Here is a 19,654-nt window from a genome sequence, read left to right on the forward strand (position 1 = left end):
TCTTCAACTACTGCCAAATTACTGCTTGCAAAACTTTTAAATTACCTTCTTGTAAAAGTGGGCCACGCCCATTGTCCAAAATCTTACTAATTTTCTATTCTGCGTCATAACGTCAACCCATCTACCAAGGTTCATCGCTTTAACCGCCTTTGGCAATGAATTATCGCATCTTTTCGGTTTTTCGAAATTTTCGATATCGAAAAAGTGGGCGTGGTTATAGTCCGATATCGTTCATTTTAAATAGCGATCTGAGATGAGTGCCCAGGAATCTACATACCAAATTTCATCAAGATACCTCAAAATTTACTCAAGTTATCGTGTTAACGGACAGACGGACGGACGGACGGACGGACATGGCTCAATCAAATTTTTTTTCGATACTGATGATTTTGATATATGGAAGTCTATATCTATCTCGATTCCTTTATACCTGTACAACCAACCGTTATCCAATCAAAGTTAATATACTCTGTGAGCTCTGCTCAACTGAGTATAAAAATATTTAAATTTGAATTCAAAAAAATCAGGTTCGTTTCTTAAGTCTTTTGTTTAAAAAGCCACATAAACAGACTCTACTGCAATAAAAATGAAAACAAAACATTAAATTATAACTGTAAACTTAAAGTACACAACAATTAAAGTTTATTCTATTAATTGCTTTGCTTCAATAAAAAAAATTGAAATCCAATCTACATTTGTGCGCATAAAAGATGCCCTACCGTCAATTCTGCTGACAAAGCAACGCAAAGAACGGAACGCGGAAAATCCCCGTGACTAATACTCAAACTAAATGGCGCTTACGAATTTCACGCTGCCCTTCGGCACTCTAACACAACCAGTACCAGCATGGGGTGCTTCATTGCCTTCCCTACATCCCGCCCACCAACTTGCTGCTAATACAAATAACTTACTTTATTCACCGGCCGATCATCAGCAACAGCAGGGCGATGATTTAGCACCACCAGCTGAGTCAGATTTTTATAAAAACAATCCATATGCACCGCCACAATTACACCAGCAGCAGCAACAGCAGCCCATACGTCAATCATATCAATATAATAGCAATAATAATAACAACAATGAACATGAAAATCAAAATAATAATCGGCTAAAAGGTGGCAACACCTATTTACCGCCCATACCACCGCCTGACGCGCGAAATACACAACAATATAATAATAATCAAAAATAACAGCATCATTTAAGTCATTTCAGCATAAATCAACAACAACAGCTGCAGCATCAGTTACATCAGCAACAACAACAACAACAGTATAACGGTAATAATGTTGTCACTTTTAAGGCAGCAACTTCCGCAACCAGCGCTGCTGCTGCCGCCTCATCTGCAGCCGCTTCCACTTCGACAAGAACTTATGGTGAAGGTTCTTATAATAATAATTTTGGTACTCCGGGCGCTATAAAATCACAGCAATAGCCGCAAAGACAGCAACCACAGCCGCAACAAAAGCACTATTATAATTCCTATAGCACTTCCTCAGTTGTCACTAAATCACAGTTAAAGACTCAAACTCAAAGCAGCCAACAGACTTTCGGTTTAGCATCAGCCACCGAAGCACCTCAACCGGCGGCAGTTTATGGTGCCATACCCAAACAATTAGTGAGGCCGGAAGATGAAAGCAGTAGCGGTAACGAAAGTATTTCTGGTGGTGGGGGTGGTGCTGGCGAGACTGTTGGTGTTGCAGATAATGGTGATTTTCCACATCGTCCACCTGGTTTTACACGCGTACAGGCCGGTCAGGGATCACGTACACAGGTGCATGCAGTGCTGGATTATGACGTGGAAGAAGGTGAAGAAGAGGAATACTATGATGATGGTGATAAGGGTGAGTATTTTAATGAAATATGTAATATAAATTGGAGATATTACACAAGTAAAACTGTGAAACTGAAAATTTCTTCTTGTTTTTGAGTTTTGTTAATAGCCTTATTAGTGTATTTTTTTACTTTTTCGGTTTCAATCTAGAACCATCTTCAGGACTAGAAAAACTCAAAATTACGAATAACAAACATAATGCCTAATTTTGTATTTTTCTAGTCCTAAGGATGGTTTCAGATTGAAACCGAAATATGGACCATTTACATAAATTATAATACAATATATGGTGTTTTATTTATCTTTGCGGCCTTGAGCTCAACAATTAACCAACAAGTTACAATTTCTTCTTGTGAAAATATTCGCTAATAATTTTTTATGTATACATATCTTATTGTATCCACCACATCTCTACTTTTTGAAGACTTCAAATGTTTTGAGGTAACCAATTTATTACGTTGATTATATAACGCAGAAGTTTTTCAAAGGCAGCCTTACTCAGAATTGGTTCAAAATTCCCTTCACCTTAGAATTTCTTTCAAAAACTAAGATAGAGATTGATTGAGATTGAGAAAAACTCCGATATAGGTCGTACTTTAAAAGCTTAAGCTGGAAAAGCAAAGCTGAGGTGAGACCCATGAAAGCACTGGCAGCACGCCTGAAAAAGAGTTTTCACTAGGAATTTGGAACTGCATATACAACACAGTCATTCGACCGACATTAACGTATGGAACTGTTCTCTGGCGAAAGGTGCTAGAAAAAGGGCAATAACCATAGGTTTGGGAAGGTGCAAGGGCTGGCATGCCCGAGAGCGTCAGTGGCAGTGAACAGCGCACTTAAAGAAGGGTTAAACGCGACGATATTCGAAGAAAAAGCACTGGAATTAACTTAAAGCATCTGCGAATAAAGTAATCGTACCGACTTTCTGACTCATATAGTGTCTTCAAGGAAGAAGGAGGACCTTTATACCAAATGGGCAGCAGCCATAATTTTCCAGGAGAGTACGGTCTCAGATACGCATAAACGCATTAAAGTCCAATGTTATAAATTCAGTTGGCGTACGGAGGTTTCGAGCCTCGCTGTCATTCATAAGATAACTCGATGTCTCACTTTACTGCATCCGTGGGCACAGCGAATTTGAAGGGGATGAATTTGCAGATGAGATGGCCAGTAAAGGCTCCGAAATGGAAAAGGGGTGGACAGCTCGTTGCGACCACCGCTTTGTTTTCTCCTGAAGAAAAACTAGGAATATGAGATTGAAACAGCGGACTTGCTACTGACCAACCGTCTCAAGGTCGTTATGGACATTTTTGGATAGGAAGGGAACTAGCTTACTTCGTAAGCTAACCCTCAGCGGGTTAAAGGGATTCGAAAGTACCCGAGGTAGGTACGCGTGTCGTAAGAGGCGACTAAAGTACCACACTGATTCAAGGGGCTTCTTAGCGCAGCCCTTTCAAGGGGTTGCCAGCGCAATTTATTCCAACCAAATCGTCATCCTCACCTACATGTGGCGAATACTATTTCTCTAATATCCGGGGCTCAGGCGACCCCATGTTCCTCATGGATCTAGGGAGTGGAAGGCGGGATCCCTTTGAGTTTTCATGTGGTCATGCCAAATCGTCCCGGAGATGGTCGGGCTAGTACCTTAATGGTGCTTGTTACAGGAACGTACCGGATGTGCATCCGGCAAAGGACCATCAACATCGATAACATTCCCCAAGGCCTTCGGGGAGTGTCCTTGTCGCTACAACAACAACAACAGCAATATACAATCCCGGTTTTGAGGTGATCTTCCAGCAATTTAACATGCAGCCGATGCATATGATTATGGCTGGATGTAATTTAATGTAGTTAATACCGTCTATGATCGCCCATTTGGCTTTAGGGGACCACTTAGGCATGCCACTGGCTCAATCGTTTTTTTCTATATAGCACTCATAGTAAATATTTGCCAACCATTTATTACCTAATACTAGGTCAGATATAAATATGTCAAATTCGCTTAAATTTTTTTCTGCGGACTATAAAATATCGATGTTATCATGCTCGCTTCATTAAATTAACTAATTTGGGATCAACGTTTGCTTCATTTAATATTTTGAATTAATTAAAAATCTGCTAGGGTCAACATTTCGAAAATGAGTTAGAATCAAATGTAGGCATGTTAAATTTTGCCGCTTAACCGGCTGAGATAAATATTATGTATTAAGTAAATAAATTTGCATAAATTTGCTTAAAATGTCGGAAGTAAAGTTGTTTAACAAGTAATAAAGTGGGGCGCCAGCACATTTATTCAAAAATAAACTTAAAAATCTTAAATGTAGATTGGAAAAAACTTTCAACGAATCGCAAAATGCCGCAAAAAGCAGATGCTGATATTGTTGTTATGAATAATTTTTTATTACTAATATTTCCTTTATATTTGGTTGGTTGAATTATTGTCCGCAGTGACAGCTGTTTCGATTATATCTTGTAAATCTCTTCAATAAATATGCAAAGAAGGCAATTGGGAAAAATTTTACAACTAAGGCATGACGTGGCTGAATGCGTTTGTAACACTGCAACCATCGTAGGAGTGCGGGTTCAAATCCCACTCCCAGGAGAAAAGGCTTTGAAGAGATTTACAAGGTATAAGCGAAACAGCTGCCGCCTTGTCCGTCCTGATGTCACGTTGTTTAAACTTTTCCCAAATTATTAAATAAATTATAAAATTAAAATTGCTTGAAATAAATGTTTTCATACATTTGAAGCAATAAGGGTAATCCCCGCTTTAAACTCATACAAATACCAAATATTGGTTAATTCGTTGTAGTTCTATAAATAGAACAAAAAGCAACCACACCAAGTTTCTTTGAAACCGCCTTACCAACGCATAAATTTACCACATGATACCATACGAAGTATGTAGTGTGATTAAAGAAAATATGCAAAGAAGGCAATTGGGATAAGATTTACAACAACTAAAGCACGACATGGGTGAATGCGTTTGTAACACTTCAACCATCGTAAGAGTGCGGGTTCAAATCCCACTCCCAGGAGAAAAGGCTTTGAAGAGATTTACAAAATATAATCGAAACAGCTATCGCCTCGTCTGTGCTGATGTCACGTTGTTTAAATTTTTCCCAAATTATTAAATGAATTATAAAATTAAAAATTGCTTCAAATAAATGTTTTCGTAGATTTGAAGCAATAAGGGTAATTCCCGCTTAAAAGTCATACAGATTTTTAAGTAATTTCTCATTTAGCTACAAACGTGAAACTTCACAGATAATTTAAAACACCTTGACAAAGAAACAAATGGAAAAAGTTCCTTTAGGTAGCGCACGGATCGAAATAATTAGAGTAAGCAAGCCACGTACTCACTTTTAACAATCCAAGCTTGACATATATGAGCAATTTTCAAGTAGCTTCTGACTCAATAAAATAAGTTTTTCCCCACTTCGAACTAAAAAGTAGAAAATAAAAAGAAATTAAAAAAATGTTCAAGCACTTTCTTTACTTAAATAGACAAAAATCAGCAAAAAATATGTACTTATACAAAGACATACTCTCGCTGAACTTTGTTTTTAAAATTTTGGCATAGAATTTGTAAAAATATTTATGAGAAATAATAATATAAAGGTGGAGCGCAATGAATTGACTATACATTGATAATATTCTTGATTGCAAGAATGTGTCTTTATACACGGATACATTTTTTGCTGATTTTTGTCCATTTATATAAAGGAAGTGTTAAATATTTTTTTTATTTTCCTTTTATTTTATATATTTTTTGTGTTTAATTTTTTATTTCTTTACTTATTTATTGCTTATAGTATTTGTATTTGCAAACATATTTGCATATATGTATATAGATTTGTATCAAGATAGATATTTGTTGAAATGCAAGCTTTCGCTTAGTTTGTTTCTTTAAACATTTAAGATGATTTTAATCGCAATTTGCTTTCGAATTCAATCGACTTAAAGGAATAGCCAAAAGAAATTGATACCTGTTATTTTTGTATAATACTAGCAGAGCCGGCAAACATTGTTCTGCCCTAAATTTGGTGTATCTGCATATATTTTAATAAGCTTTTTCCGTCCAACTCTGCCCTGCCCGTCTTCACTTTTTCTTAATCCTTTTATTCACTCCTCCCTCCGTTTTTTCGCTTCATCTATCTCTATCTTCGTCTCACTCTATCTCTCTCTCAGTCTCCTTCTCCTTCCCTCTTTTCTCTTATCTCAAGTTCTTCTCATTCTTCTTCATCCCTTATTGCCAGTCCAAGAGGGTGGTATCTATTTTGTTCCAGTCCCATTCCGAGTCCCAGTCCCAACCCGAGTCACAGTCCCAGTCCATCTCTGGTCTACTTCTCGGAAAAAAGGATCGTAAATACCAATATAGACAAATTTATATACCAAATTTCAGGCAAATCGAATAGTAGGTATGTAAATAGGTATGGGTATTATTAGTTCATGTCTTTATTTCGGCTTCGCATACATATTTATCAGTATTTATCACTTTTCATTTGATTTCCATATTACACAAATTCTAGGATATCGGGTCCACGTGTTGGCCTATATCTCGAGACCCTAGTCACCCAGGGGTACGAAAAGTTCCCCTTATCAAAGTACTCATAAACAGCTTCCATTTGATAGCCATATTGTACAAACACATCCCAGGATTACCTTAGCATAAAGAATGTATTGAAGAATTAAATTTCCTCAGTGCACAAATATTAGCATATGCATGCAAAAATACCAAAAAATAAAACTTTTGTTTAAGAATTTTAAGGAAATATTCAATATTTTTAACGAAAGAATATTTTTCAAGAGATTTTTGCATTCTTAACAATTTATGTTGCATTAACTTGGCAGCAACGCATAAATATGTATGTACATACATATATCACGCTGATATGATATGAAAATACATATATACATTCATACATATAAATATACTCCCGAAGTTAAATAACGCAGCGAATGCTATGTGCCGCCTCACCCAAAAGCAATTTGCGCGCACAGTTGACACCGAACAACCACGCACGCGCATTTTTTGGTAAAACTCTTACTTTTGTTTAGACAATTTGGCTGATATAAGAAAGTATTTTTTTTATGCAGAACGAAGGTAATTTCAAAGTTTTACAGAAAAGCAGAATTTTTTAAATCCATCCATCCGTTTATGAGTTATAACTGTGTAAACAAAAATTATATGATTTTTTACTACATTTTGGCAATTTGCCTAGCCCGTATAATATATATACCTTCAAATTATATTAACTGTACTATCTCACGTAGCTAAACTTTAAAATGCAAAAACCCGTTTTAAAATCGGAGCATTCTGTGTGAAATTATGTGCGTACATGGCATTTAGGGACTTTATTTTATAAGATTTATAGAAGAAGATATAGATAACAAGTAAGTAAAACCGAACATTACATACCCAGCTGTGCATGAGTATACTCTAATTTCACAATAGTACGCTTAAAATTTCTAAATACAATTTCTCTTTAAATTTGGAAGCAATCGTTCTCTAGAAACAACATAAAGTGTTTACCTCATATTGGGCGGTCCGCTAACAACAAATATTTAAACCATTTATGTAAGTGAATTTTGTTTTGATATCTTAATATTCGTTAGCGAAATATAGCTTTTCGAATTTTACATACACATTTTCAGAGGTATTGTAAAAAAGTAGGAGTGACTTTCAGGCGATTATGCTCATTTGGGAGCAAACAGTTGTAGCTATGAAAAAAATGTTTATGCCAAATTTCGTTCGGATTGGGAGATTTTCGTTCGACTTATGGCATTAAAAGTATTTTGGAAAGAGTAACAGGAAAAGGGGCGTTTCACGCCCATTTCCAAAATTTTTTTAAGTTTTGTTCTTATTCAACCACACTACATCTGAGGTAGAATATCAGCCAAATGTAGTTAAATGCCACAGAGTTATTGCAAACTTTGTTAAGGTAAGACCTTTAGGAAAGTGGGCGTAGTCTTTAACCGATTTTGATTATCTTTACTCAGTCTATATAATTTGGCAAAGAATTTCTGCCAAAATTTCAATGTAATATCTTAAGCGGCTTTTGATTGACGGCTGGTTTAACTTGCAAAATTTCTTCTTCATAATTTGGGTGGTGCCACGCCCATATTCCAAAATTTTTGGGAATTTGTGTTTTGCGTCATAAAACCAATCCACCTACCAAATTTCATTAGCTTAGTGGTATTCGTTTTTTAACTATCTAATTTTTTAAAATTTTCTACATTTTCGATATCGAAAAAGTGGGCGTGGTTATCTTCCAATTTCGCTAAAAGAAGTGAGTTAAAAGACGGAGAGGGAGAAAAAGAAGCAAAGAAAGAGAAAGGCAGAGGGAGGAGTCAATAAAAGGATAAGGAAGAGTGGAATAGAGGAAGGGCGAGAGTAAGAGGTAAAAACTTCTTAAAAGTTAAGCAGATAAACCAAAGTTAGGGCGGAACAGCGTCTGTAGGATCTGTTATTAAAAAATAAATATTTCAAAAAAGTGATCTTTATTTTTATATTATTTTCCGACAGATGTTTATAGATGTATCTTTCATAGAATTTTCGTAATCCATTTGCATTTGATCGAAACATTTTGGAATAAACTTCATTTAAAACCCTCGAGTACTACACTTGGGCCAAGTTTACAAGCCATTAATGTTGATCCGAGTTTAACACTTCCATGTTTGCCATGCGAACTACTTAATGATTCAAATCAGCAAATTTTTTGCTATCAATTAAGACGAAAACTAATATAGACCCTCGATCACTTTTTATACCTTTCATGAACATGAAATGGTATATTAACTTTGGTCCGATGTTTGTAACGTTGAGAAATATAGAAGACAGACTCACCATTAAGTATACCGAATTGATCAGGGCGACGAACTGAGTTGATATAGCCATGTCCGTCTGTCCGTCCGTCCGTCTGTCTATTTGAACGCAAACTAGTCTCCCAAATTTTGAGATATCTCAATGAAACTTGGTACACGGATGTACTTTTGTATTATATTAGACATTTGTCGGATCCGGTAGGATTTGACCACTATAACATATATCTCCCATACAACCGATCGCTCAGATAAGACGATTTTAGTCATTCCTGCCGCAATTTAGAAAGTATAATCGTGAAACTCGGTGATATATATTATAATATATCATAGAAGATATCTTGAAAAAATCACTTTGATCCGAGCTATATATAGTTATATCCCATTCAGCCGATCTTTAAGATAGAAAGATTTTTGGCCATTTCTCCCTTAATTTCCAATATAAAAACCTGGTTATATATATTCTAATATATCATAGAAGATTTCATGAAAAAATCATTTCGATTGGAGCTATATATAATATATATCTCATACAACGGATCGTTCAGATAAGGGGTTTCTTGCCATTTTTTTATATTTGTCTTAAAATCGTTTAGGTATGTACATCTGTTCACCATATATTTCTTATCTTATACAGCGCGTTATTTGGATATTACGAATGGGATAACATCCATTGTTCAGCCCCATTCATGAAATTCATGAAGTCTGCGGCACAGCCGAAGACAGTCCCGTCCTTACTTCTTTTAAGGAAAAAATATTTGTTTTTAGTTGTTGATTCTTTTTTATTCAACTCCTCTAGAATAAAAATAAATATTAAAAGAAAGCGACACCAGTTCTATCAGTATCATGCCCAGCTTCTATGTCATTCAAATTGGCGTCGTATTGTATTGTTTTTCCAGCAGAAAACTTCGCGATTTGCCAAGCCTGCAACTCGGAATATAACTGGGGCAATGGTACCAAATTGATCTAGATATCCATATAGAAAGATTCCGCAAACAGTTCCCAAAAACAACACATTTCCTTAGTAATTCAAAAATGATTCCGGAAATTAACCCGAAATCCGTAAATTCGGGCTGCCGATAACTGCAGCATTTTCCATGCGAAAAATAAGTTCTTGCTGCAAAACTGAATAGGCCTACTGTTTAGATGCATCGAAAAATCTTTTGAAAGCAATATTTTCAATATATGAAAGAAACTTAAGCAGTATGACATTAGGGCAGACCAGCTGGTGCGATTAAAACTTATAGATTTTGTTGTTCCTAAAAATTACTTTGAACATTTCTCATTATAAAAAAACTACTAAAATTCAACGTTTTATTTGGATAAATGGTGGAAAATTATTTTCCATCAAAATGCTGACTAAGCAAAGCCGTGCGCACCCTAAAGTTTTGTGTTTGGTAAAATGAAACACCCTAAAACATGTATGCGAGATAGATATGTATATTCGTGTTAAGCAACTATTTTGATGAATTTTAGTTAATTCTTTTAAACACATATTAAATTCCCAAAAACAAAATATCTTTGCATATTTTTGTCAAACATTTATATTATTTATGTAATTATTTTGTTGTTCTTATTCTTAGTCTTTAGGTTCAACGAAACGAATTTGCTCTAAATTAAAGTTTCTTAAAACACTTATTAATATACACACACATGAACACACTTGTGACAGCTTGTTATTTAGTTTACCGCAAACGACCTTGCCATTTACGTTTTTAGGCCTTTAACCTTCTACAGTTGTGTGTGTGTGTGTGTGTGTGTGGCAGATATCATCAACCTCTGGTTCATTGGTGGTGATGTTAATGCTGTGCCTATGATTGTTATTGTGGCTGGTGATGATGCGTTTTAATAATATTTTTCTTTTGATTAAATTGACTCGATTTGTTTATTGCATTCTTTATATTGTACCGACAGCTGTTGTTAATCTTGCTTTTGTCTCTGACGTAATCAAGATCTCTTTGACCTTTGCCTGTATTTGCCCTTAATGATCTTGTAGATGCCTATTTGATAAGTTGTTTTTTCTATGGAATCGATTGGTTTTTGACTGCATTAAATTACCTCGCTTCTAGTTAATCAAATAAATAAATGTTTATGACGGTAGAAAATATTAATTTTTTTTCCAAATTAACATATGATATTTATTTCGTTTGTAATATGACAACCGCTTACTCTATTTGTTAAGCACGTTCATATTACATTATTTATGGGGTTACTACACTGAAAGAAATGGTGCTAGTAAAATCAACTAATCGGTTCTATTGTTCTTGACTTAACGGAGATTCGACCGAGTTCTTTGTCAAGCGAACAAATTACTTTAGTCATTTCAACAGAAGATAAATTGTCGCTCCTATGTTAACAAAATTCTGTAAAAGTGACAGATTCCTTATCAATCTAACTGATTTTTTTGTTAACGCAACTGATCTCACTGGTCATTTAACAGCGATCAACAACCAATACATGAGCAAATTTCAAAGAGAATTTTACGCTCACTGCGCTCTCTACTTTGTACTTATGGATGCTGTGTACTACATGTATGCCCATATTTACGTATGTATATGGCGGCCTCCGTGGTGTGATGGTAGCGTGCTCCGCCTATCACACCGAATACCCTGGGTTCACACCCCGGGCAAAGCAACATACAAATTTTAAAAATAGGGTTTTTCAATTAGAAGAAAATTTTCCTAGGCGGGGTCGGCCCTCGGCACTGTTCGGCAAGCAATCCGAGTGTATTTCTGCCATGAAAAGTTCTAAGTGAAAACTCATCTGCCTTGCAAATGCCGCAACATAGGTACTTTAGTGCAAAGCTGTCGCAACAACTTTTTTGTTCATTTGACTACTAAAATGGTCAATTACGAATCAACGATTTGTGCGCAGTTCATTCAACATCTTGGTGCGATGGATAAAAATTGACAGAAATTTCGGTTGAATTGACCCGTATTTCGGTTGATTTTACCAGTCTTTTTCTTTCAGTGTATAATAAAATATGTAAATCAATCTGTATGATAAATTTTATATAGTCCCACATACATACATACATATTTTTGTGTTTTTAATTAAACCTGTACCGCCAAAGTGGCTTAGCATTTTATTTTTTATTTTCTCAAGTATATGGTTAATGTTTGTAGAGTCTGTGAACTATTTCAAATTGATTGCCGCTTAAGAGTCTTTTCTTAACTTTTTAAAACCGGTAATTTATGCTTCTCTGTATTTTTAGGTTCGGCACCTAATACTACGATATTAAGAAGGCTGACGAATTAAGCAGTGGTTTGAAGGAGATTTGTTTATTGGCTATTATATAAATAGGCAAGTTCTAAAGGCCAAACTATAATCCTAAGGTATAAACAATTGTGTATGTGTCGATAGATTTTCTCAAGGAGCAGTGCAGCACATTTAAACAAATTTCAAAAATTTAAATATAGTATTTAAATATTAATTTAAAAATCACACTTAAACATATGCCAAACAGGTTTTTAATATATGAGACTATTGACACACACACTACTGACACTACGTGTATTTGATGTTGTTGTGTTGAGAAAACCAGCAGACCCCACGCAAAAGAAATCAGATTTGATCTCTCGAGTAAATGTACAACCAGCGTGTACATAGTTGTTTTGTTGGAAGTGTATCGGGAGAGTCAGCAAATATAGTGTGTACTACATTGCTAGTTAATAAAATTAAACAAAACAAAAATAATATAAAATAAAATAAATTAAAATAAAATAAAATAGAATAAACTAAAATAAAATAAAACAAAATAAAATTAAATACACAAGTAAAATACAATAAATTAAATAAAAAAAAAATAATAATAATAAAAAAATTAAAAAATGCTATAAAATATAACAAAATAAAATAAAATTAAAAAAATAAAAGAACAAAAAAAATAAAAAAGTAAAATAAAATATAATAAATAAATTAAATAAATCAAAATAAAATATGTAAAAAAATAAAATATAAAAAATAAGATCAATAAAATTAAATAAAACAAAACAAAATACAATAAAAAAATAATATAAATAAAAAAAAATAAAAAAATAAAATGAAATAATATAAAATAAAACAAACACACACAACCTACAAGAGTGATGTGCGGAGAAGCTCAGAAAATGTCAAAGTCTGGCACATGAAATTAAGGAGATGTCGACATAATACCCATAACAATATCCTCAGCTGGAGTTATCCCAAAATCACCAAACTGTAGCCTTGAGAAATCTCAACTTACCGAAAAGAGACGAGCGATACAGAAGGCTGCACCCTGCTTGGCTAGGTAGTCTGCTTGTTATTTACCTTCATGTACCTGATGCCCGGGAATCCATCCAAAAAAGCTCTGCTTTCGGTTTCCAGATCAATTAGCGCTCCAATATATTCATCCAATGGCTTAGAAATAATTAAGTATTGCAAGGCATGCAAGGCTGTCTGACTTAATGATTATACTCCTCGAGGATAAACTTCTCCGTAGACATTCTTCAAAGCAAACTTCTATTGCATGAATTTTTGGCTAAAAAATGGAGGGGTAGCATCTCATTAGTAGTACTTTCTTGAAGTTGGCCCATATATACCAGCTCTCGTTTTACCGTCATCAAACTTCGATCCATCCGTGAACCAGACCTCTGAATCAGGGTCAGTATATGGAGACCCTGTTTCCCAAAGAGTTTTGTACACAATGGGCCATAATGAACCAGTTAAAAAAAGTCACCAGTTTCCAATAAGAAATATCTTCTTCGGAACCGCTTTTATTTATATACATTAATGATATATGTTTGTGTGTTTAATGGTGTGTTCAATTTTATTTAAGATTTTTAAGAATTAATGACTTTAACACCAGTAAAAAATAATTATTATTCAATTAATATTTTGGTTTATTGGAAAAACTTTGTACAAAAAGCAATTGCACATTATGTTATGGTTCTTATATTTTCCAAATAAAAAATGTATAGTTTTTTCTATTATGATTTAAAATGAATATTGTAACGAATTTACTGAAATTCCTCTTATTTGCAACCTTCTACTAACGTTCGAATCACTGCTGAAGAAATAACTCCATTATTCAATAATGCAAAGTGGCCTTAATTAAAGTACTTCACTGATAGCTTGCTTAAATCAAACTGATTGGTCGTGGCTCAACTGTTGCCTCTTTTATACTGTTTGGTTTCCTCGTTGGCACATTTCTAGGCGCCTCTATCTCCAGAGTGTGAGTCATACTTGCACAAATAATTTCCTACTTTTGGGAGTATCTCAGATATATGCACGTGTTTGTGCGTTGCTCTCCGTTGCTTGTATGGACATATGTATAGATATAATGATTGACTTGTTGATGTGCATACATGTCACTGCTTAGTATTGGCTTAGAGATGATAGTATCCCTTAGCGGTGCTAAAATTCGTCACAATATTATAAAATTAATATGTAATTTGTATGGCCTTAATAATTTGTTTTCAGATTTAAAAAAAAAATGGGTTGATCCCAAATTGATCGAGATAGATATTAGGTTCACAGCGCTGTTGCTGCATTTGCATGTACAATTTGCATCGGCATCGGTAACAGGTTTCATAGGAACGCAAATATTATTTAATTCACTTATCAACCGGTCATCGTTCTAGCGTAAACGCAATTGGTTAATACAATTGAAAGCATTTATGACGAAAAACTACTATTCGTTCTTATGTTGTTTTGCATTGATAGTATTTTTTAATATTTACTTATTAGCATTAATTAAAAATAGACAAAGCTGCACACGAATCTCGCATGCGAAAGATATCTGTGTCGATTAGGGAAGCATAATAGATTAAATAGTTGAACTTTGATTGCATACAAAAAAAATTTACAAAACAAAATCACGTTAAAACAAAAACAACAAATGAAGTATAAATCTATTTAATAGCAATATCCAAATATGTATGTTTTTCTTACTTGAGTAACTAGTACAGAATAGAGATGTGCATGCAACGAAAGATTTTATTGAGCTCGAGTACAACACTAAATTTCATATTTTACACGAATTTACTCATCCCAACATCATCAGACATCGATATTGTCCAGCGAATTAAAACACAGCGTCTGAGCCATGTTATGCGAATGAAAGATGACGCTCCAGCTAAGAAAGTATTTTTATCGGAACCTGCCTATGGAAGCAGAGTAAGAGGGCGGTCCCTACTCCGCTGGAAGGACTAGTTGGCTGAGCGATGAAGCGACTAGCGCGCCCTGTTGGACGGCCATAACCATTTAAATGGTTAACTGCAAATTAAGTAAATAAAAATTCAATCATTTTGAACTTGAATGATTGTTTTATGGTAAAAGTATAGCTAACAGCTTTCCTGCTAAAGCCTGTTCTAACCAGTCCCGTGGAGCCCGCTACGTACGGTATTCCGCATCCATATCTAATGTAAATTCATAACTGTATCGCAATAAAAAAAAGTATTAGTAAGTTAAGTTTGCAACTTTGAATTCATCATAAATTTCAATTAGTTTTATGAGTTTGCAAAGATTTAAATTTGCAGTTATATTTAAGCACCAGAAAATATATTCAAAGTGTATGCTACTATATATAAGACGCACCTTCCATTTTCGGCATTTGTAGATATGAATATTAAAGTAAGCCAATAAACATTTGGGCTTGAGTCAAATTAGAGCTCAAATTGATAGCAAGCATACTTCTCCGCTGTTTGCTAAAAGTGGGTAAACTTGAGAATCAAAACATCTCAACAAAGAGGGCACTTTGATATAGCAAACACGTCCTATTACTCAAGTTGAGAAAAAGATGGTTCTCAACTTGTACTCAAGTGTGATTCTATATTTGGACTAAATTTTAAGATTTCAATACTGCAGTATTTTCTAAAAAATAAATTATATCAATTACTTATTTATTTGTGTACAATAAACAGCTGTTGGCTATGGCGGTGCCACATTAAAGAAAATGTCAATTTCCTGCTTCATCTCATCTGCTATCAAATGTGGGCTATCAAGTGAGGAATTGTACTGGGTATAAATTTGAGAACTAGTTATAAATTACTTAAAATTTCAATTTGAGAACTGTATATTACCAAAAGCTTGGAAATATTTTTTTTATTGTTTGTTGGGAAATAGCTTCACTGCACTAAAATTAATTTCATGCAAATAGTAGCTGAAAATAATATGTTGTAGTTAGCCGTAAAATTATATGGAACGCATAGCTGAGTGTATAAAGTAAATGCTATTCTTGACCGAAATTAAAAACATCCACTGGAACGCGCCCATATATGGTAATGGAATAAAAATCATTTCGATCTATATAGGGCGTATGACATCTAACATGCAAATGAAATCTTTCCTAGCATATGTATCACAAAGCATTCGAACAAATTAGTCGAAGTGTGAGTATGGTAGGGCTAAAGAGAGATGGTGATTGAGATTAAGATTGTCTTAATTACGTGAGAGCCAAAGTTAGGCCTGTCAGTGTTCCTAATAGATCTCTCACTGAAAACGAGTAAGATGTTTACCATATAAAATTCATAAAAAAACATGTAAGGATACCTTAGTTCGGGTGTAACGGAACACTATATACTGAGCGTGAGTTTCTGTAAAGCTCATTTCATATAAATAACTTTTTCTTTTAGAAATGTTGTGTAATGTTTGATCGGAATAGATGAGAGGCACCGCCCATTAAAAACGAAAATGTCTCCCGTTTTCCTTTTACAATAAAACTTGGTAAGTGAAATATCATTCATACAAAACTATTTTTCGCTAATATGTAGCTTATTTTTCTAGTCTACGACCCTTTTAAACATCCTTTATATATAAAAGTGGGCGTGGTCTTTAACCGATCCCGTCCTTTTTTACTAGACATATTTGCCGCACCCAATCTTATTACGATCCGTTAATTTTTTTTCCAGTTATGGCTCCCAAAACATAGAAAATTCTTAGTCATAAAAGGGTCGGTGTCACGCCCATTTTTTTAAATTTGAAGTTTTTCGTATTTATTGTTATAAATCCACACAGCTTATTTTATCCTTCCACGACCCTTTTAAAAATCTTTTGTATAAAAGCGGGCGTGGTCCTTAACCAATTTCGTTAATTTTTCTTCAAAGCATTCCTAATAGTAAATGGAACCTCTCTGCCGAATTTTGTTACGATAGGTTTAATGATTATACTCAGTTGAGTATAGGTCACAGAGTATATTAACTTTGATTGGATAACGGTTGGTTGTACAGGTATAAAGGAATCGAGATAGATATAAACTTCCATATATCAAAATCATCAGTGTCGAAAAAAATTTGATTGAGCCATGTCCGTCCGTCCGTTAACACGATAACTTGAGTAAATTTTGATGTTTCTTGATGAAATTTGGTATGTAGGTCCACGGGCACTTACCTCAGATTGCTATTTTAAACGATCGATATCGGACTATAACCACGCCCACTTTTTCGATATCGAAAATTTCGAAAAATCGAAAAAGTGCGATAATTCATTACCAAATACGGACAAAGAGATGAAACTTGGTAGGTGAGTTGAACTTATGACGCAGAATAGAAAATTAGTAAAATTTGAACAAAGGGCGTGGCACCGCCCACTTTTAAAAGAAGGTAATTTAGAAGTTTTCAAGCTGTAATTTGGCAGTCGTTGAAGGTATCATGATGAAATTTGGCAGGAACGTTACTCCTATTACTAAATGTATGCTTAATAAAAATTAGCAAAATCGGAGAACGACCACGCCCACTTTAAAAAAAAATTTTTTTAAGTCAAATTTTAACAAAAAATTTATTATCTTTACAATATATAAGTAAAGTATGTCAACATTCGACTCCAGTAATGATATGGTGCAATAAAATACAAAACTAAAAGAAATTTTCAAAATAGGCGTGGCTCCGCCCTTTTTCATTTAATTTGTCTAGGATACTTTTAATGCCATAAGTCGAACAAAAATTTACCAATCCTTGTGAAAGTTTGTAGTGGCTTAGATTATAAGACGATAGCTGTTTTCTGTGAAAATGGGTAAAATCGGTTGAAGCCACGCCCAGTTTTTATACAAAGTCGACCGTCTGTCCTTCCGCTCGGCCATTAACACGATAATTTGAGCAAAAATCGATATATCTTTACTAAACTTAGTTCGCGTGCTTATCTCAGCTCACTTTATATTGGTATAAAAAATTGCCGAAATCTGACTATGACCACGCCCGCTTTTTCGATATCGAAAATTACGAAAAATGAAAAAAAATGCCATAATTCTATACCAAATATGTAAAAAGAGATGAAACATGGTAATTGGATTGGTTTATTGACACCAAATATAACTTTAGAAAAAACTTTGTAAAATGGGCGTGACACCTACCATATTAAGTAGAAGAAAATGGAAAAGTTCTGCAGGGCGAAATCAGAAGCCCTTGGAATATTGGCAGGAATACTGTTCGTGGTATTACATATATAAATAAATTAGCGGTACACGACAGATGACGTTCTGGGTCACCCTGGTCCACATTTTGGTCAATATCTCGAAAACGCCTTCTCATATACAACTACAACACTCCCTTTTAAAACCCTTATTAATACCGTTAATTTTATACCCATATCGTACAACCACATTATAGAGTCACCCCTGGTCAGCATTCATGCCGATATCTCGAAAAGGCGTCCACCTATAGAACTAAGCCCCACGCCCTTTTAAAATACTCATTAACACCTTTCATTTGATACCCATATCGTACAAACATATTCTAGAGTCACCCCTAGTCCACCCTTATGGCGATATCTCGAAAAGGTATCCATCTATAGAACTAAGGCCCACTCCCTTCTAAAACACTCATTAACACCTTTCGTTTGATACCCATATCATACAAACACATTCTAGAGTCACCCCTGGTGCACCTTTATGGCGATATCCTGAAATGGCGTCACCTATAGAAATATGGCCCACTCCCTTTTAAAATACTCTTTGGTACCTTCCATTTGAAACCCATGTCATACAAACACATTCCAGGGTTACCCTAGGTTCATTTTGCTAAATGGTGATTTTCTCTTATTTTGTCTCCAAAGCTCTCAGCTGCGTATACAATGTTCGGTTAAATCCGAACTTAGCCTTCCTTACTTGTTTGAATATGTGACACTCCGCACACACCGTTGTTTTTAGAAGGAGATGAAAAACGGAAATAATTAAATTCCGCTTTCAAAAATGTACTAAAGCTCTACAAACACATATGAGTAATAGTTTATAGTATTACATTAAACAAACCATTAAAATTTCACGAAACTAATGAATTTAGGCATTATTATTATTATCTTTCTATTTTGGTTATGAATGTTCTATTGGAGATTTCAAAATCTAATGGAGAGCTCGATTTCAAGAAGTTCATATGGGAAGGGTTCCAGAATGCTGGCATTGCCAAATTATATTCAGGCCAGGACAGCATTCAGTTTAACTTCATTACAACTAACTGGTATTCGCTTTACAAGAATATGATAGGAGGGAAGTCATTTGGCTTAGTTCGCGAAACACGTCCTCGTTTGATTATGAAGATAGACTTTGGTTCGGTCCATATTTGTAAAATGTGGCAGCATCTTATGTAATAGTGTTACATATTAAAAAATTCTTTGGCATATTTTTATTCACTAAATATTTGTTAATATGGAAAGAGACAATTCAACTTCTTTAAAATAAATCTCAGTGAGAAGCCGAAATGATTGTGTGATCAATACAAAAAACAATTTAAGCTATGGTAAAACAACAAAAAGTGTTGGCTTGTTAAATACGTTTACGCTGTCACTTGGTTTGTCTTACACCTTCCTTTACAAATATTGATATGTCAATGCTTCAAAACAATGTCGATAATGTGTGAATATGAACTATTCTATTTTTTAAAAGGGGTCGGGATGCAAGCACTTGGAATTCTCTACTACTCTGCACTCCGCCTGAGGAGAGAATTTATGCCGTAGATTTATAGACCTTTATGAGATGCCAATGATGAATAAAACTCGTGACAGTATTAAGGATTTCTGACTGCTTTGGATGTTGAGCACAATTAC

General features: G+C 34.6%; 1 pseudogene; it reads left to right on the top strand.

Moving 5' to 3' along the window:
• Positions 1-19,654, top strand: part of LOC137240713 (protein spaetzle 3-like) — a 154,313-nt pseudogene that overhangs the window by 10,317 nt on the left and 124,342 nt on the right.

Source organism: Eurosta solidaginis, chromosome 2 (assembly GCF_040869045.1).
Source record: "Eurosta solidaginis isolate ZX-2024a chromosome 2, ASM4086904v1, whole genome shotgun sequence".
Lineage (NCBI taxonomy): Eukaryota > Metazoa > Arthropoda > Insecta > Diptera > Tephritidae > Eurosta > Eurosta solidaginis.